Source organism: Triturus cristatus, chromosome 12, assembly GCF_964204655.1.
Source record: "Triturus cristatus chromosome 12, aTriCri1.1, whole genome shotgun sequence".
Lineage (NCBI taxonomy): Eukaryota > Metazoa > Chordata > Amphibia > Caudata > Salamandridae > Triturus > Triturus cristatus.
Window position 1 is genome coordinate 366460671 of NC_140595.1, and position 21717 is coordinate 366482387.

The following is a 21717-nucleotide window of genomic DNA, read 5'->3' on the forward strand; positions in this document are numbered from 1 at the left end:
CATCTTTTCCCACCTTACGCTTAGAGGATCGCAATGTGCCACAGACACACTTATGCTACACCAACACAAAAACCTAAAAATAATATAACAAAAACCAAGATGGCAATTTTTAATCACAAATCTTCTCCTTTTGCAAAGGCTCACTTGAGAAAGTAAAAAACAATGCATATCTGGGGTCAACCCTCTCACATAATCTTAGGAATGATCATCATAACTAACATGGATTCTGCAAAGCGACAAGGCACAGTCTTGGAATGTGCTCTCTTTATAAAGCACAGGGCAGTAGGAACTTCCCTCAACTGTTGAATGTATATGGGGTTCAGGTTCCATTCTATCCACTCTGACTTATTCAATAGAATATTTTAACTTTAGATAGTTTGGATAAATGGATAAGGTAGACAGTAAAATCATATGCACGTTTGCGCACTGACCAGTGAATAGACCAGCTGAGGCACTTAGACTGGAATACCAAATTCCAAGTGCCAATTTAACAGCACTTGCTGCAATTATCAGACCAGTTTCTCAGATTCCTCATGCTACTCCCAATACCTTGAGAGAAATTGTAAAAATAAAAATTAATTCCTCAATTCCTCATGAGGTCTGAAAGACTGTTCTTGTATTTATTTACAGTTTGCAATCAAACTTTACCCATTCTCACTGCAGGAACTCGAAGGGTGGTCAACTAAGAACCAGAAGAAAATTGGATTAAAATATAGAGATACATCTTTTAGCTATAATCTTGATCTGGCCATTTGTTCCATGTGAAAAAATTACTATTTTGTTGATTCTCTTTATATTGAAACCACATACTTGATCTGATTCAGGAACATAGTCAGAATATTTATCATTTTACTCAGAACCGGTGGGCTACCACTCATAGCTCACTCTGTGACTTGGGGGGGAGGGGTCCCCTTTATACTGACTATGCCCTCTGTGCATGGGTACTCCCCAAAATCTAATGCATGTCATTTTTGATTGCCCTCTAGCCTCTGCCCCCCCAGAACAAAATTATTGTGTACTGTCTCTCTACAATGAAAACTTGGTTTGGAGGAAAGTGCTGTCATTCATAAAGAGCCCCTCAGTTAAACTTTGTAATTCAATCAATCAATTCTTTAATTCGGATTTCATTTTAATATCCATAATGAACACAGTCATACAAAGAAACAAACTTCATAAAATCACAGATCAAGCAACTGCCTAATGTTCGCAACAGAAGATAAAAAAACATGCATCAGAACAAAAAGGTAAATTATTATTCAACAATTTAAATGGGGAATGATAAAAACTCATCTAGGCTTGGCATGAAACCATAGACCCACAAAGTATGTGTAAATATCTTGTGGAGACATATGGTCACAGAGACAAGGATCTACATTTTTCGAGTCAATCCAACCTTTAAGGACAGACAGAACCAAATGTGCTGAGTTCAGCCTAACCCATTTTAATAAGAAACATGATTGACATTAGATACCAATGTGAGAGGGGGCTGGGCATGAAACTCTGGGGCTTATTTACAAGCCCCTTGCACCACTGGTGTGTCACAGGGGCTTGTATATAAGTCCCTCTGTTTTCAATAGTAAATAGGCTCCAATAGCGGGCTTAGAAAATTCATGGCCTTGTCTTTCAGACTGTCTAGTCAGGAAGGTGTTCCTTGTCAAGGCCAAATCAGATTTATTAATTCGATCAGGTTTGACAAATAAATCATGGCACCACCACATTAGGAAAATTATTTTACCAATATAATTTAACCGAGGAATGCATTCGACCATGCTGAGGGAGAGACAATCCAGCATAATTCTTGATACAATTTTGTCGTGTACCTTGAGCAAATAGCTACCCAACTTAAAAGGGGATGAAATGCCAATACATCCCATAGATAACTAAGACTTAACTCTTGATGGACAATAAGCAGGAGTAGATTGTGGGACGTTCAAGAGACGTCTTGCTAATTTATTTTCCCCAGTCTGTAACATTGTACCGTTAACACAACCCCAGATGCTGCCAATTGCAACTGCAGATACACATTCCAACAATCTACAACACTGCTTTTAGAGTGTGTGTCTCCACACTACAGGTCAATTCAGAGACAGAGTAAATTGTTTGCATAAATAGATTTTTCTTAAAGTTAAAAAGAGGGGTCCAAGTGCCTTGCGAATCAAACAGTCTGGATTACTCTGGATTCTTGGTCTTGGACATGAAAAATTCTTGACCAGGTTGACTTAGTCTTACTACCATAACATGAGACTTTCTCTAGTTAGGTGTCAAGACCAAGTTGTCCATAAAAGCCACAGATGAATCCAAGAGCTTTTGCAGCCCTTGCATGGTTCTAGCTCACACAATTGTGTACATAAACTGACACAGGAAGTGGACGATTTTTTACTTTGGAGAAATCTGTGCCATTGGTAAGCAAAGACTTTTCCAAATTTTTAATGTATAAGGTAAACAAGAAAGGTGGTAAGATACGCCATTAGTTGGCTTCGCTCCTGACCCAGAAGCCATCCAAACAATGGCCCTTACTTTTGTAATGAACTGCCACAGACGTGTTCAGGTGAAGGTCACATAGGAAGTACACAATGTCAGGATCTATTCCCAAATTAAAGAGGATGTTCCACTGTTTTTTCCTGTTCACCCTATTGAGGGCCGAGGTCGGATCCATATTTTTTAACTATTTTCTAACAGTATTTAAAATTGATAATATTGTGGGCACTTAAGGACATGATTGTGTATTGTCATCCCAGAGGCATTGAATAAGTCATTAGTTTTGCTGTGGATGACTTTTGAGTGCTCTGGGATGCCACAGATGTGAGTGTATTTGTTCATGTGTATCTGTGGGGGCATTCAACAGCAACAGCCACAATATTTCTCAACCACTTCTGCACAGCTAGTGTTAAGAGGCTAACTTTGTTCTAAATATTCCTGTCAGACATACAAAGTTACATAATTCATACCAATCCAGATCCCAAACAATGTACAGATGGTACCTTGGCTCAGAGTTTAAAAGTGTATTTGTCCCTAAATATTGTCCTTGATCTGCTTCTTCTTCCTCAGTTTTTACCCTTCAAAAATTGACAGTCAGGTCTTTGAAAGGATGGACTCTGAGCTGACATCAATCTATAACAGAATCTTCCACCGAATATGCAAGGAATGTCGGACACTCTATGATAGTATAATGGGGGATCTTCATCAAATGTAACATACAGCACTAGCCATCTCTTGCTGGCCTTCAACCTTCTGCCCGTGACTCATGTCTTCATTCTTCTTGAGAATCCTGGCCATCGCGCTTAACGCTGATCTCAATCTAGTACTATACATAGGTTTTCATGTGAAATTGATTATACCACTCACCTGAAGTTCTTGCCAATAAAACATTTCCCAGCATCCATCAGGTTCCAATGTACCATGAACGTTTTAAAGTGCCAAAAAAAACTGTATGGAAAAACTGGCAGTCTTTGTTGAATAACTGTACCTGGGCCTACAAAGGCAAATTGTGAGACTCTTTAAATATTGATAGCCTAATAATTGTGATGCATGTGAGTCTTTGCTCACATGGGAACAATCTCTGTATAAAACTTATTATTGTAACAATATTTACTCCTCCATCATTTTTTCAATTTAAAACTCCAAGCAGTTCTTCTGGTGCTAAAAAGCTGTGATCACATTATTCTGGCTTTCCTGCCCTGCACTGTTTGCCAATGCAAAAAAGTATTCAGTTCCCATCTGTGGCACCAATTACTGCAGCAAAATCAATCCACAACAACCCGGGCACAAAACATTGTTGGTCCTGAGACCTCCTTCTCTCCATCCCACACTTCACTAGGTCATGTCCAAGTGCTCGTGCACAGATTGTTAAAGGTTTGTTATTACTGATAATTATGATACTTCGTCCCCACTTGCAAAGTATTGCTAAACAGCTGTCACTCCGCAAATTCATGGTGTAACTATGTTTGCGGTGTTGCCTGTTGCTGTCCTGCCTTTCATTTTCGGCTCAGAATAAAAAGAACACACTGGTGGTAAATTTAATACCTAAAATGTCCCAATTAAATTATTAACCAAAAGGGTGACATCTGCAAAATGCTTATTAAGCTCATTCTCATGATTTGGCTTGAAATGCTAAAATCCTAAAAAACATTCATCCATTATCCTTACAGTGCTTGATTCATATGATGTGTAGTGCTATGTATACTTTATAGACAGTGTAAACTGATTGGCTAATTACTCCTTTTTGGAATGAGAACATTTTTATTTTCTTATGGTAAAGGATTTACATTGACCAGCTGGTTTCTGGTAACCTCAACAGAACCCTAAAGAAACATAGGAACTCTGTTGAGAATTGACCTTAGTGTGGCTGTCGATAACAGAAATGGATGAAAGGCTTCTAACTGCTGACTCAAATTATCCAGGTCCATTCCAATGTCTCTGGTTCCATTGCCTCCGAGTATGCAGCTTTCAATGTTGCTAAAAGGTGTTGAAATGACTTTGCAGTACAGGGGTTGGTCATTTTTGTAAAGGAATGGGCTTAAAGGTCAAGCTTTATCACCCAACAAAAGTGTAGGACTATTTTTAATTATGGCTGGACGATTAATATCTGTGATATTGATCTCTCTTACTGAAAAAAACAAAATAATCTGTACTTGTGTGAAAATCAGAGTGAGCACAGTATACACACAATTAGAATTGGTTTATGGTTACTTGGCAGTGCAGAAAGGCTTGCACCCGTCAATGCCCATGACTAAGAAACTGAACCGTGTGATATGCTAGGAAGGAAGAAGCAGAAAAATGACTTTCTGAAGGAGAAAATCCTTTCTTGCCTACTAGTGTGCTATGGGCTTTTTTCTTAGATCTGAGAGAGATAGATCCTGACATGCCACCAGAAATAACTGGGTCTAATTTGGACTTAAAGAGCTGGATTTGTTTGTAGGAAGTCTTACCTACTGAAAGCACGGCATTTGAAATCTGAGTCAGGTCCATGCCCAGAAGTAGCCTGATTCCCCATGGAGAAGGACAGAGTAGAGCTTGAAAGGGAAGCAATAGAAAAGACAATTGACAGCAGAGAAATACTTTTGCCTCCTGCAGACGCTTGAAATTACCGCAAACAGAAACAAAACACTTATTAGATTATGGCAAGTAAATTATGGTTAGTATCTCAATGGTCAACATATAACACAGAAGAAAAATCAGGTAGTCAATATACTACTTTGCTAACTGTGATAGAACACCGAGGAAAATCACATGAAAACACAATTGGGGTGTATTTAATAATAGACCAAGTACTGCTGAGGCTTTTGCCAATTATTATTGGTACTTATAGAAAGCAAGAACCTCCTCGGAGTGTGGAATAGAATCCCTGTCCTAGTTGATTTGCAGATAAACAAATTGACATAAATAGTGCATGAAATGCTCTAGTCAGAGCTTTCTATTGAGGACTTTGTTGAAGCTATCACCTCTATGTCAACAGGGAAAACACTAGGCCCCAATCTCCCAGTACAATTTGAAATAACAAGCCTAACATGTTTTTAATGAAGCCATTCAATCTAGCAAACTAACACATGTCCTTTGAGGTGCCTAAATAGTAGTGATTCCAAAGCCAGAACAACCTGCAGAGTTATATTCCTCGTATCATCTCACATCTTTAAATAATGGTGGCTTTAAGATACACACGAACACATTGTCAATTAGGCTTTCAAAAGTGGTACCTATTATTGACCAAAATGGCTTTATGCCTGGTAGAGATAGGCTGAATTGAGGCACCAGCAGATTATCCATGCTTCAGCCAAGGATCCCTATGACCTGATGCTTCTAGACATTGAAAAGGCATTTGATTTAATAAGAGGGTAGCTCCTCTGGTGAATACTACAAAAAGTGAAAGTTGGATCATAACTTCTAACCCTATCCCCTGCATGAATGAAATGCTGGGCATCCTGCAGGGCTCACAATAACAGTTAATAGGAATGTCATAAATAATCACAGTAGATGAAGAGGTAATAAAACTGCACCAAATCCTGTCAGGAAACACCAAATGACTGAAATAAATATCTCCACTAACCCAACAGAGTGCTGGAAATTCAACCTATTTCCATTACTGGTGAGATGTTGATGAGATGTGGGTATGGGATTCTTTTCTCTTCATAATCCTCAGAAGAGTAGCTGCCCTGAAGATGGTTATATGTCCTGAGTTTATATATGCCCTTCAAAATTACTCATTTAAATTCCTGGATCATGTCTTTATGGTAGTGAAAGTGATCTTTGTTTTCCTTTACATGGAGCTGGAAGACACCCAGAATCTCATTGGACAAATTTACTCAATCCTCTTACAATGGAGGTCTGGGAAACACTGATATACATTTACATCACCGGCTTCCCTTGCTACTAGTTACAATCTACTAGCTCTTTGGAGGTAGAGAAGACCTGGCAGTAAGACGTGAACTGGACTTTTTTGAGAGACAGTGTCTGATTGTATTTTTTGTATGGTGCACACATCTGCCACCTCCCTACCAATCCCAATTAGGATAGTACCCAGTGTATGGAGGAAGCAACTACAATGGATCACAAGGAAAAACACATTCTCAAGCAAAACACTCTTAGAGGAGAGCAGAATACATTCACAGGTGCTTTCACTTCAAGGATTCAAAAACAGGATGATGTTGGGGTGTGTAAATTTAGTGATGCATCGGCACAATGTAAACTCAAAATATTTTAAATTTTAGAATGGGAATATGACCTACATGAATCTCATTTTCATAGATATTTATGGGTACGGCATGCCCTAGACACATGATGCACACAAGTGGACATTCATCCAGATTATAATGCTCTTAAGGTGAATATCACTATTGAACCATTGGGGGGAAGGGAGTCACCAGCGTATACTGTTCACTATTATTTATTACACCTTAAAGTTTAGCAAACCTGAAAGTACAATTGAAAAGAGACATTGGAATTATGGAGGATGAAGACTGGGCAGAAGCCAAAACTACTCTCCAGGAGCTAGCAGACTCAACAAGTTTCCGGCATATTCAATTTCAAACAGTAATTTGGCAAAAATATTCATCAACATGCTTAAAGAAACCAAGCAAACTCAAGACAACACTGCCCCACATGTGGGGCAGACAAATGCAACATGGTTTGATAATGCATACATATAACCAGAAGTTGCATCCTTACAAAAGTGCTTTGTCTTCTTGTAGAGCTTTCACAAGAATCTGCAATGTTATGAATATAGGAGGATTGCCAAATATTATTGGTCTGGGATGTTCGGTCTCAAAAATATTAAACAGTCAATTAAATGGAGGGAGAGGAGTTAGTTTGGTCTATCACGCATCGTGCCTGACCAAATGAACTAGACATAAAGGTGAGACATTCCAAGCTAAACCATAGAAATTTCCTTTAAAGGTGCATCCTAAAAAGGAGACTTCTATGGTTTAGTCTGGAATCATTTTCCAGAAAGTGTTTCTTGCAGAATTACACACCTTTATGTCTCTTTGAAAAAATGGACATTGCAGGACCGATTTACCATGATTTTGTGTCGAGGCTGTGTAACTTTTGTGGCACACCCCAGAAAAGACATTTTATTTTGTATTTACTAAGCCATGCAAAGCCACTTTGTGTGGCTTTGTGTGGTACAGCAAACGCAAAGTAATACAATGCAGTGCTGCTTTGCGTTACTTTGCATTGGGCTGGTGTACCATGGGTGGAGCATAGGAGTTCCCGTGCATCCACCTATGGCTTTTGGCACATTTCCAGATATACAAAAGCTAGTAAACCTTGGAATGTGGAAAAAGGCTATGCATTCGACTTGAAGTGTACGAAAGGAGCAAACATCTGCAAGGCATTTCAAGTGCAGTGAAACCAATGTGGCTCCAGAAGAACAAGAGAGAGAATAGTGTTCGACCTTGAGATTTTTATTAACAACATTTATTTCAGTTTACAAGTTAAATCAGATAGCAGCATGGAAAGAAAATTATGGCATAGGCATACATCTTTAAAGTAAGTTTCCTGCAGTCTGAATTTGTATATAATCACAAAAAATTATGAAAAATAGAATAACATACAGCAAGCAAAATATCATCAAAGCCGGTAAGGAAAATTCTATGAGGAAAATGTCAGCATCAGATGAACCAATTTTAAAGTTTAAAAGAGAGGGATAAGTGCTCAAGCATGAAGCTCACCTCTCTGGGCAGAGGAAATCAGAAGAGATTGGAAGAAGGCTGCACTCAGCAAAGTCAGGACAGGGTCTGCTCAGCCATTGTAACCATTACACAACTAAAGCATGAAAGAGGATTTTTGAAGGCTTCATATCAGGTTTCACCAAACTAACCAATCCAGCGAGAATATTCTCTGGATGGAGATAAACTCCCTAGTTTTCCAGGTTTCAATCATCAAGGCAGTAATCATCCAGGCGACGTTGAATGTAACATCAGTCCAGTCTACCTGGTACAAGAAGTATCTCCCAGAGTCTGGATCTTCACATCTGAGGCTAAATTCTCATTAAAAATTTCAGTAGTCTCCTAATCAAATCAATGAAGAAAACCCTACTCCAATCTAACAAGGTATATGATAAGACGGCTGCAAAGAAGAGAATAACAAGGCAGTTACAACAAGATTTTACAGCAATGCAACATGTACATTCAGGTCTACTTACAAGTTAGGCTAACATTACATTCAGAATGGACTCTAAACAAGTACAATTAACATAGGTAAACATATTGAATACATTCAAGAAAGGATATACCCCATTATACAAATACATTGATCATAAATCCACTAAATATACTGGTGGCTCTCATTTATGAGAATGCACAGCCACTCACTGCAATTGATGAATAAAGACACAAATTACTACAATATAAACACATGTTGAATATATGGGTTACATATAGAAAGGGATAGGGCACTAACTTATGCTGCTCCAAAGGTCCAAAGGTATGCCTTACTGCAAACAAACAGTCCTGCATGTAACGCAGGCCCCTATACACCATGGTGCAAGGGTGTCTGTGTTGGTTCTAAACAGCCTCAAGTGCACCAGCTGAGGAAGAGAGCTGAAGAGTACGATATCTTAGTAGATATGGTGCTTGTCAGCTCTATCATTCATGCAAAGCAGCACAGCGCAGCACTTTGCCTTGCTGCACTGTGTTGTGTGAATTCTAAAAAAATCTGCCCCTGCGTGCCTTTGACTGACCAAGAGAGGGGTGGCTTCAGCAAATAGACAGATGCACGATTTGGGAAAAAGGTGAACAGGTGTGGGGATGTCCAAATTGGATCACTGACATAATATCATCAGTCAAAATATCGACGTACAAGAATATCGTGGTCAAAATATCGATGGACAAAATATCAACTTCCTATATCCGTGCAGGTAAGTACCAAAATATCGATGTTAAAAAGATAGTTGTACAAAAAAATCGATTTTTTTAATGTCTTACAAGTAATATAAAATTAACTAAATTATTAATATAACTAAAGAAAACATAGTTAGAATTATTTTAAAAAATGTTGAAATTAATAAAAAATAAATATAATGCAAAAAATATTAAACATGCACAATATCTGTATATATGTTAACTTACTAATATTAATACATAATTATTAAGTGCAATTATAAAATGTTAAAAACATAATTAACATTATAATTACATATATATCTAAATACACCTATAATATAAATATAAAAATACATTTTATATATGAAAAAAATAATTAATATTATTGTTTTAAATAATATTTCACACTACATTAATTATAACAGTAGGGGAAACATTGCATAGCATAGGAGCTAAAATTACTACTCCCACTCCAACAAGTGTAACTGTAGGAAAAGTGTTGGATAGTGGGTGGGAATAATTTACTATTCCCACTCCACCAAGTGTAACAGTAGGGAAAGTGTTGGATAGTGGGAGGGTAAAAATTACTATTCCCACTCCAGTGGGTGCAACAGTAGGGAAAGTATTGGATAGCGGGTGGGTTAAAATTACTATTCCCACTCCAGCGAATGCAACAGTAGGGAAAGTATTGGACAGCTGGTGGGAATACTTTACTATTCCCACTCCACCAAGTGTAATAGTAGGGAAAGTGTTGGATAGCGGGAGGGTAAAAATTACTATTCCCACTCCCCTGAGTGCAACAGTAGTGAAAGTGTTGGATAGCGGGTGGGTAAAAATTACTATTCCCACTCCAGCAAGTGTAACCGTAGGGAAAGTGTCAGATAGCGGGTGGGAATAATTTACTATTCCCACTCCACCAGGTGTAACAGTAGGGAAAGTATTGGATAGCGGGAGGGTAAAAATTACTATTCTCACTCCACCGAGTGCAACACTAGGGAAAGTGTTGGATAACGGGTGGGTAAAAATTACTATTCCCACTCCAGCGAGTGCAACAGTAGGGAAAGTGTTGGATAGCGGGTGGGAATAATGTACTATTCCCACTCCACCAAGTGTAACAGTAGGGAAAGTGTTGGATAGCGGGTATGTAAAAAATATTATTCCCACTCCAGCAAGTGTAACAGTAGGGAAAGTGTTGGATAGCGTAGGGGATTAATTTAGTATTCCCTCTCCTGCAATATAATTAACATTAATGAACAATTATTTAATAAATTTTTTTTACCTCCCACAATATTCCCCTATAAACGTCACCACCAATATTGTAAAATAGTAATACATTAACATAATTAGTTATCAATTAATTTATTCGCAAATAACAATTCACAATAAAATTAATAACCATCAAATATAAATTAATTCACACATTTAACACTATAAAATAACTTAAAATAAATATTATATAAAAATATTAACAATTTAATTACAAATTAAATTACTTCCCACCGTACTCCCCTATCAGCCCTCAATACGCTCCTAAAAAAAGTACACAGTTAACATATTAACACATTAATTATTAATAATTAATATCAAATTAATAACTAATTAATAACTTTTTTAAACACAATTAACACAATCACCAATAAATTATTAATTATTATTAATCAATGTATAATTAATTAATAATTAATTAACATAATTAACAATATAAATGATTAAATACAAAAATATTACTTATTTAATGTATTAGTTAATTCATTTAAATTAAATTACTTCCCACCCTATTCCCCTATAAACCCACAACCCGCTACGGAATAAAATTATTCAAAAATTAATTAACATATAAATAATTATTTCAAAAAAAATCTTCATTAATATATTATAATTAAATTACTTCCCACTCTATTCCTCTATAAACCCACCACCCGCTACGGAACTAAAATAAGCAAAAATAATTTAACATCAAATTCATTACTTTAAAAAAATTCCAACATACATTACAAAAATAATATATACTTTTAACACATATACTAACACTTAAAACACTAAAACGATAATTTGACTGACGATATTACTAACTTCGATATTATAAAAAACAATATTTCTTACCTGCATTTCGATATTCTGCACCACTATATTTTTGAAAGTCGATATTATGTCCACTCGATATTTAAAACTCAATATTTTGCCATATCGATATTTAAAATTCAATATTTTGACTGTTTACCATCCAAATTAATACCAAAAGATATGGGTAGCATGAATTATTCTGATCTGCAATCAATATTATGGAAAAACTGTGATTTACTGATTATGGTAACAGGAAGGAAGAGAGATTATAAGAACAAATATTAACGTACATAATAATTAGGGCTCCCGGTTTTATGGTATTTATTTTTTTCACATTTCTGTTTGTATTTATCCATATTTATTTTTGGTCAACTTCATCTTTATTTATCCATATTTATTATGGGTTTCGTGAAAAAAATAAAGCTGAAACTTGTATGTTTCCGCATTTATTTAACCAATAAATATGCAATCACGCTTGAATGCCTGCCAGGTTTCAGGGATATGAACACCTACAGAGATAAATTAATGCACTTATATGAAAATATGCACATTTCAGTATCAGCCTAGTGCATATCTACTGCTGTTTAAGCCTCTTTACTAAAATTCCTTTTATTTTTAACCCCCTTACCTATCATTCCACACAGTTATTGGCCTGGCAGTCATGGCAAAGTGTATTTAGAATCACTCAAAAAGCACCCAATTTCCGTTTTTATCCACATTTAAAAATAAATACAGACTAGAAATTAAATGGTTTTCTGTCTGTATTTATCGGTAAAAATCAGCAAAAACGGAAAACTGGGAGCCTTAATAATAATGTACCAGATATTTGACAGTGTATGAATTTCCATGTATAATGTAACAATATGTTCATTCAAAAGTTACTTGGGTGGTGGTGCTTGAATGCCTAGGAATTATGCATGGACACTACCTTCGTGCACAGTGGCGCAAGGGGGTGTAAAACGGGTAAAGGAAACTTTCCAGGGATAACATTTCTTTCGCTGGAAAGTAAATAGTTTATCAAGACTTTGGGGCCGATTCCGATTCCGGCCATAAAACGTACCAACCGACACGGACCGGGAACGGAGACCGACCGACACGGACCGGCGCCGTACGACCCATGCAGTACGATGCAACACATGTGAATTACAACCCACGCACGGAATACGAGCCGAACGACCGACCCGTACAAAAATCAGTGAGTCGCCCGTAAAATGACCGGGAATCCTATCGACCGACACGCACCAGAAATTGACGTGACCGAAACGTACCTGCGATGCATGAGTCGCGCAGTACGATGCCAAACGTGTGAACTGAGACCGACTCGCATGGAGCACGATCAAGAAAACTGAGACACACAGCAAATAGTGACTAGCAAATAACAGACCCCTCTGCGTCCGACGCGTACAACGTCAAAAACAGCACAATGTCAGTGTGACAGACTTGGGTTAGCCCGAGCGAGCCACATCCAGCGTCTGACACGGTCAAACAAACGTCTCCATCATGCACGACAAAAGCAAAGGAAAAGTCACAAAAAAAGCCCAAAAAACAAATGACAAAGCCAATAAATAAAAAAAAAGAACATAGACACACCCACAACTCCACCTATATAATGGCGAGAAAGCCTTCCCATGATCCTTTGCAAAGTACAGGCATAGGACAGCAGACACCACCACCACATTGCAGAGACACACCACAACTCACACAACACACAACAACTACACCATTTGCACCACTTAAAAACTAAATCACATATTCACTGACAAACTCACACCCACCACACTCACATACACCCCTCCCATCAATCCCCACAACCACCCAGCACCATGTCCCCCAAGAAGAATCCAAAGTTCACAGATAGTGAGTTGGAAGTCATGATTGACAAAATACTCAGGGTAGAGCCACAGTTGTTTGGCACATTGGTCCAACAGACCCCCATGTCACAGAAAACCAAGATGTGGGAGAGGATTGTCGACAAGGTCAATGCACAAGCACCTTGTTTGCGCACAAAGGACGACATACAGAGCAGGTATTATGATGTGCGCAGGAGGGTCAAGAAGCTCATCGACAGGGAACACACACTGAGCAGGAAGACTGGTGGTGGCCCTCCTGTCAAACCAACACACTTCAGGTCCTGGGAGGAGAAGGTGCGGGCCATCCTACCACCAGAGAGCATCTTTTACAAATTACCGCCAGCAAAGCCATAGCAACGGAAAGGCAAGTATCCTGTGATGTGTATATCAGTTACACAAACACAATACCTGCTATCCCACAGTAATATGTAACTACGTCCTAACATGTACAGACCTAAAGACCAATACTGCAAGGCATGACCAGAAATAACCAACAAACACTGTCATCCATTTTGCCACCACTGTCACACCACCTCACAGGAAATCTGAGTCAAAATGAAGGAAGGTTGGGCTGCTGGGAATGTGCATGTAGCAGAAAGCAAGATGGGAGTTGCAGTCACAGCCACCAGTCCCCCACCCACATGTCCCTGCAAGCCCACACTGAACCACACACGGGGAGGTGTGGTCAGGTTGGTGCTGATCTGGCGGAGGCATGTCAGTCTGTCCTTTTGCACCGCTGTTAGTTCATCCAATTTGTCCCACTTGGACTCCACCCGGGCCATGCGGGAGTCCAAGCGGGCATTATGGGCAGCCTGCTGTTCTTTGAGTTCCTTGAGGATCCCCACGACCTGTCCAAACCCTCCGGTGATTTCCTGGTATGCATCTATGATGCGTTCCAGGTGTGGCTCATCATGCAGTTCAGCCCCCCCTGCAGGCCGTGTCCTCTGCCTGCCTACCCTCCCACCGGCCCGACCCACACGGGCAGACCCTGCATTGGCCAGCCCAGCCGACACTGGGCCCCCTTGAGTGTTAGTGCCGGTGGTGTTGTCCCTTGCTTCTGGGGGGCCCTGTGTACCTGTTCCGTTGTTGTTCTGGGGCCTGGGCCTGTCCGTGTCGGCATGGGCACTCTGTCTGGTGTCCGATGTGGCAGGAGTGGTTGAGGGGGGTGCTGATGTTACTGCTGCTGGGGCTGCAAAATGGCTCACGCCAGAGGTGCCAGGTCGGTTAAGGTCGTCGTCCGAAGAGGACGTAGAGTGATCCACACTGGGGAGCTCAGGGTCCGCCAGAGTCTGGGACTGGGACTGTTCCTCAGAACCTGCTGTGTCCCCAGCATCCCCTGTGTTTGGGGGTGACACACAATGTATGTTATGTTTCTACAGACCTCAATGTTTCACACACATGACATTTGACACTGAACATCATTATGAGGGTCTGTACATTGCATTGTCCTAATTTGTGGCAGACAGAAGTTGATATTGTTGGAGCACTTTGTAATGGCAACCTGGAGCATTTTGATGTGCATGTCAAGCTGTGTGCATGACCAGCTCATGTATTGATCAATTGTCTGTAGAAGCCCATTGCCACTCAGGTTCCATCACATGCCTGACACTGCTGTGTTATCCCTGTCCACATTTGTGCTTTAACAATGACATACGTACAATTACACTTGGGGTATGTTGCGAGGTTGGGGCATGTGTTGGGTGATTTTTTTCTTTCCTCTGTGCGTCAAATTTGTGTGTCTGTGCAACATGGTTGCTGTACGGTATGCCTGAGATCCATTGTGAGATACTAATTTGTTGTCTGTGTTCCTAGTTCACATCTCTTTTCATACAAGTCATGCACATACACAGTCATACACAGTGCATTTTCACACAGTTGCAATACTCAGGCAATGTTTCCCTGTTAAAAAATCAGGACAATTATCAATCACCATATCTGCACTACCTGTGTCCATCATGTTCGCAATGGGTTCATGCATAGGTGTCAAATCACTTGATGGTGCATTATGTTGTATTGTAAATCACAGTGCAGGCAGTCTCAATTCATTCCCATCATGCTGTGATGTCATCATGCTTACAGATTGGTGCTTGCAGTCAGTCATCATCTGTTGCATTTTTATTATGTGTGATCATCATATGCCTGAAGATGTGGTTAGCATTGGGTGTACCCGTGCACTTGACATCTGCAGGGTTAAATTCTCATACATGTTAATGGTTGTGACACAGTGCAGAGTGTTTAATTTTGGAAGCACTACCTCTGAGACTGAAGCCAGTGCTGGCTGCTTAGCCATACTGGGCTGTAGCATGGTATCCCACTTGCTGATGTGTATCCTGCAGTGATGTCAGTTGGACAGCATGCATTCTATTGTGGCATTGGCCATCAAGACATGTGCACATCATGGTGTCTTGTGAGTGAAACATATCCATTTTACTGACAATGATTTTTACCATCCCTTCTCATGACACATGTACTGAGTCAGTGGCAGGAGATGGCATGTGTTAGTCCTGGCAGATTTAAATCAAGAGTCCTACAGTTCTGAGATATGTCTATGTGGTGCTTGTGCACACATATGAGAAGTGGCAGACAACATGTCCCAGGCAGATGGGTCCAAGGAGGGGCAGGATATGAGGGGCATGGTTGACTGGCAGACTGACAAGTGTCATTTCCAAATAATGTCTCCACTTTTCGTAATATCTGGCACTTGATGCAAAGCCGTACTCTGTGATGTGCTGTATTGACTGTGATGTGTCAGGTGAAACAGGTGACTGATGTGGATCTGTTTATCCCGATTGATTGCAGATACATCGATGGCTACTGGAGGAGACAGCTTCATGGACCAAGAGGAACCACAGAGCCAGACTAGGTCAGCTTCAGAGAAGTTGGAGGGACCCAGTGGCACAGAGGGTGAGGGGAGCCACACAGAGGAGACCTCAGCTACAAACACCTCTGCTGAGGAACACAGCAACCCCAGTAAGGACTCCCTTGTGGAGGCGGGTGTCAGCAGACCCCAGACAACACCTAGTGAGTCTGTCACCGCCACCACCACCATCTCCACCCTCCCATCTGCTGCCATCCCAGATGTCCATGGAGGCCCCCGTGTGAGGGAACATGTCTCCTTTGGTCCAGGCACCGCACCCCCTGCCCTTGTCTCCCCTGCTGCCCTCAGTGTGGAGTCTGTGAACACACTGAATCAGCTCCATGTAGGGCAGACAGCGATGCTGAGTGTCCTCCATTCCCACACCACTCTGTTGACTCAACTGGTGTCCTTCATGGAGGGCATCTCATCCAACCTGTCTGTCCTACATCGGACCATTCAGTCCATGGCCTCCACACAGATGGCAGCAGTGTCCCTCCTCCAACAGTCCCTCACCCCTCCTACCTCTGCACAACCCACAGTCCCCACTACCCTACCTGTCCAGCGCACACCCACACCGGCACCAGTATGCACCACAACAGACCCAGGCAGCACACAATCACGCAAGTTCAAAACAAAATCCACAGGCACACACACTCCAGGGACTGATGGCACACACACAGGGGATGGGTCACAGATGCACAAACAGGCCTCCACGAGCACTCCGTAGACCTCAGATGCCTCTCCCTCCAAAAGCACTTCCCGTGGCTCACCTACAAACCACCCTTCCAAGCAGCTCTTCCTCTGTTACCTTGGCCTCTTCCCCACCGATCCATCTGCTCATATGCACAAGGGAAGAGGAAGTCACCACGCACATGGGGGAGTTCCCCTGCCACACAGACACCCTCTCCCAGGCACCCGGACACTGAGGCCCCCATCCACAAGTCCCCCCGACGCAGGAAGAGCAAGACCCCCCCCAATCCCGCAGGTCAAAGTCACTTTCTCCTTCCTGCAGACCCCATGCCACCACTCCACACGTCTCCCTGCCACACCCTGCCCCTGGTTCCCCCACACATCAATACCACATCCCCAAAATGATTAGGCCATCCCCTACTACCACATGCACTTCCACCCCACCTCTCATGCTCAGCCTGTTCCTGCCACTGATGTGGGGACCGTGTCCCCCCCATGTCCTGCCAACCTCACCTGAGCCACATGACACTCCCTTGGAGTTTTGCACTGCAGTGGAGGCCCCGTCCCAACCATCTGACCTGCCCACTACAGTGGTGCCAGTAACAACTCTGTCTGACTTGGACCCTGCATTCATGTCAGCACACACCCCTTTGGATTTGGGCCATGCCATGGTGACGGCGCCCAAAGTGTCAGACACCTCCGCTGCAGTTGCCAGTGACACTCCTGCACCCACCAGCCCTCCCCTGCCCCATTATGCTGTCTCCTGATTCTGTTACTGTGGTGCCTGGTCTGACCTTGTGTATGCCCCTCCAAGGGGAGATGTCCCTTGCCAGTAGCAGTGCAGGCAAGCAATGGTTGACGACTTGTCACATCTCACCCTGTGAGGATTCAAGAAATGAACTGGCCATTGGCCTTTTGACATAGTGGTCTAGACGGTTCCAAAGAGTTATGTCCCCAATAAAGTCAATTGTTGTTATCCAGTGTTGTTGCATCAAATGTACATGAGGTTGATGATGAGTGTAATGGACTTGCTGCGGCACAGGAGTTACACAGGTATGACAGACTGATTTTTTGTTGGTATGTACTCCATGTGGTCCATGAAATCTGTGTACTTTACAGATATGTATCCATGACATCCTCAGCTGCATTTTCAGGGCGTGATGTTGGCTAGATGTTGTGGGCTGGATTTTCTCGTTTGGGTTGCTACTTCGCATCTTTAGCATAAACTGTTGCACATAGGTTGTGCTTACATTTGGGCACATGGAAAGATTCCCTGACTTGGACAATCTCCACTGGACAGGCATGTTTGTGCATCCATGTTACACAAGTCATCTGTGTCATCAGTCCAACTTGGTCTACATGTGTATTGCATATGTGCAGATGACTGAGGGAGGACTCCCATACACAAGCTTCTGTGACCATTGCTTTTCTTGAGTTGTAATAGTTGGATCACTGGTCAAGTCTTGTGCTGGCATGACAGGAGCCTGCACAGACAAAATGTGGCACAGCTGACCTTCCCCAGGAGTGCAGTCCCATCATGGCATTGTGTCATTCCATGACATTGCCTGAGCACATGGTGTGTGTTGTGTGAGCATGTCTGCGTGTGTTCACTTCCCTTTTCTGGATGCAGCCTGTGTTCCAGACAGATATACCTGTTTTGTGGACTTGCTGACTTGGCCTGTGTTCATGTAACTTCTTTGCCCTGTCTTTTCTGGGATGCAGGTGTATGACACACTACTGGTAATTAGGCTTTCATCCCTGGCTGTTTAATTAGTAAATTCCAGGGTTGTTGTCCAACGCACGTGGGACACATTCTGAATTACCATTGGCAATTATGTGTTACCAACCTCATGTTGTATTCCCTATGTGGTATCTGTCATTTACAGGCTCACTTGTGTGTGTGTGTGTGACTACTCTCTATCATCATGGTCATTGCTGCTATGTTGGAAGGTGTCGACAATTGTGAGTTGTGGCTCTCCTGTGGTTAAACATTGGTGTAGGTGTATGGCAGGGTTCCTAATGAATTGTGTAGTTTTCAAGTAATGTCGATGTACTGCATGCTGTGCAGTGTGACAGACCTTCACAGGTGTTGTTGTCAGCCCATGTGTGAGGATTTGTGGCTACATTTGATCCCCCCACCACCCCTGGGATTGTCATGTGAGCATGAGCAATATCACCGTTCCCTGTGTGCCTAGCTTATGCACATTCTTGCCGATCAAGGTGTGTGGTGTTGATGTTGGCAAAATGGGAGTTGTTTCATGTCCAGGCCCATAAATACTTTTTGCCCATTGTTTGCAAGCCATGGCCAATGATTTGTGTTTATGGAGGTGTGATGTGAGTTTGTGGTCCCGGACACATGACCCAGAACGCACATCTGACTGTGCTACGCAGTATGGGGAAAACCTAGCTTTATCATCACATGGGATTGGCGTACAGGCTAATGTCACCACAAATTAGGGTACCAGAAGGTAGTGCTGTGTTGGGTCTGTCTCTTGCTATGTTGGTTGCTGTTCCACCCACCTTGTGTCACATGAATCCTTTGTGATCCCGCTTACCTGACAATGCCTGCTTGTCCCCCCAAGGTGTGCCCAGTCAAAGACTTACTTATGTATGGCACAGTGAACACATGTGTGTCATTATAGTTCAGCCCACCGTCATGCATTGTGCACTAGCCTGGGGACACTGTGACACACACACACGCATGTTCTGTATGATATGCAGTGTGTGGCTGCCTGTCTGTGTTTGTGCATCTGTGCCTCTGCATTGGTGTGGCTTCAGCGTTCCATTTGGGGGATTGTTTTTTTGTGTGATTGTCCCTATTGTCCAAGCATCTTGTAGGTCATCATCCTGCACATTGATCATGTTTGGTATGTCCCATTGCTGCCATGGTATGTGACTTTGTCACCCATTCAAAATTCAAATTCAAATTTATTTATTTGATTTAGTTCTCTACTGAGAACAACAAATAAGATGATAAAACAATAAAATTACATTTATAATTTAGCAAAATTGTGAACACTTATTCTAGTACAAACTTTAAAAAGTTTTAAAAAATCTAAACAGATTGTAGCATTCAAATTCATATACTTTGCAGGGCATACAGCCCCCTATGAGTTGTGGGGAGTGGTCCAGGGCATCCATCCCCCTATGAGTGGGGAGGGTAGTGGTGCAGGACATACAGCCCCCTGTGAGTGGGAGTGGTGCAGGGCATAGATCCCCCTATTAGTTGTGGGGAGTGGTGCAGGACATAGAGCCCCCTATGAGTGGGGAGGGTAGGGGTGCAGGGCATCCCTCCCCCTATGAGTGGGGAGGGTAGTGGTGCAGGGCATACATCCCCCTATGAGTGGGGAGGGTAGTGGTGCAGGGCATGCACCCCCCTATGAGTTGTGGGGAGTGGTGCAGGACATACAGCCCCCTATGAGTGGGGAGGGTAGTGGTGCAGGGCATACATCCCCCTATGAGTGGGGAGGGTAGTGGTGCAGGACATATAGACCCCTATGAGTGAGGAGGGTGGTGGTGCGGGGCATCCAGCCCCCTATGAGTGGGGAGGGTAGTGGTGCAGGGCATCCATCCCCCCTATGAGTGGGGAGGGTAGTGGTGCAGGGCATACATCCCCCTATGACTTGTGGGGAGTGGTGCAGGACATACAGCCCCCTATGAGTGGGGAGTGTAGTGGTGCAGGGCATACAGCCCCCTATGAGTTGTGGGGAGTGGTGCAGGACATACAGCTTCATATGAGTGGGGAGGGTAGTGGTGCAGGGCATACAGCCCCCTGTGAGTTGTGGGGAGTGGTGCAGGGCATCCATCCCCCTATGAGTGGGGAGGGTAGTGGTGTAGGACATACAGCCCGAGTAGTGGTACAGGGCATCCATCCCCCTATGAGTGGGGAGGGAAGGGATGCAGGGCATACAGCCCCCTATGAGTTGTGGGGAGTGGTGCAGGGCATACATCCCCCTATGAGTGGGGAGGGTAGTGGTGCAGGACATACAGCCCCCTATGAGTGGGGAGGATGGTGGTGCAGGGCATACCTCCTCCTATGAGTGGGGAGGGTAGTGGTGCAGGACATACTGCCCCCTATGAGTTGTGGGGAGTGGTGCAGGGCATACATCCCCCTATGAGTGGGGAGGGTAGTGGTGCAGGGCATCCTGCCCCCTATGAGTTGTGGGGAGTGGTGCAGGGCATACAGCCCCCTATGAGTGGGGTGGGGAGTGGTGATGGGCACCACCCCTAGGTGTGGTGACTGCTGGTAGTGGAAACCATGCTACCCCTGTGGTTTTGCTGTTGCTGGTGGAAGGGAATTAACCCCCCCTATGTGTGTGTAGCATTTCGCGTGTTTCTGACGTTTATTTGTGGGGGTGTCTGACTAACTGTCTGCGTTTTGCACGTCTGTTCCTGATCCGGTCATAGATGTACAGTACTGGGATGACCTGCGCGATGGGATTCATCGTTGGTTCATATCGCACTCGCTGCTCGTTGCTCCATCTCATACACATTGAGAATTGGTCTGTCTCGTAGCTGTGGATCGTGTTGTGGCACAAATTGGACCTGATATGCAGCTCTCCCGGATGTTGTGACGTGCTGCTAGTAGCGACCCATCCGGTGCGTATGATTTGCGCATCGTACTTATCCGGACGGAAACAGCTGTGGGAACTTCTTCCGGGCAACTCGAATCAGCGTTCGAAGGTACGGCTCGTACGGGAAATGCTGCTGGAATTGCAGCCTACCTGTTGGACGGAATTGTGTCAGTTATGCGCATCGTACTTCATCGCCAGACGGACCGGCTCCCGGGACGAGTCGGTCGCAAGGTAAGGCTACCAACAGCTCTCGGAGGGCTGTCCAACCCGGATCGAAATCGACCCCTCTGTATCATTTTGCATCCCTTTGAGTGAATTTGTGATGGCACAAAGGCTTGATAAATCTGCCCCTAAGCATGCGACCA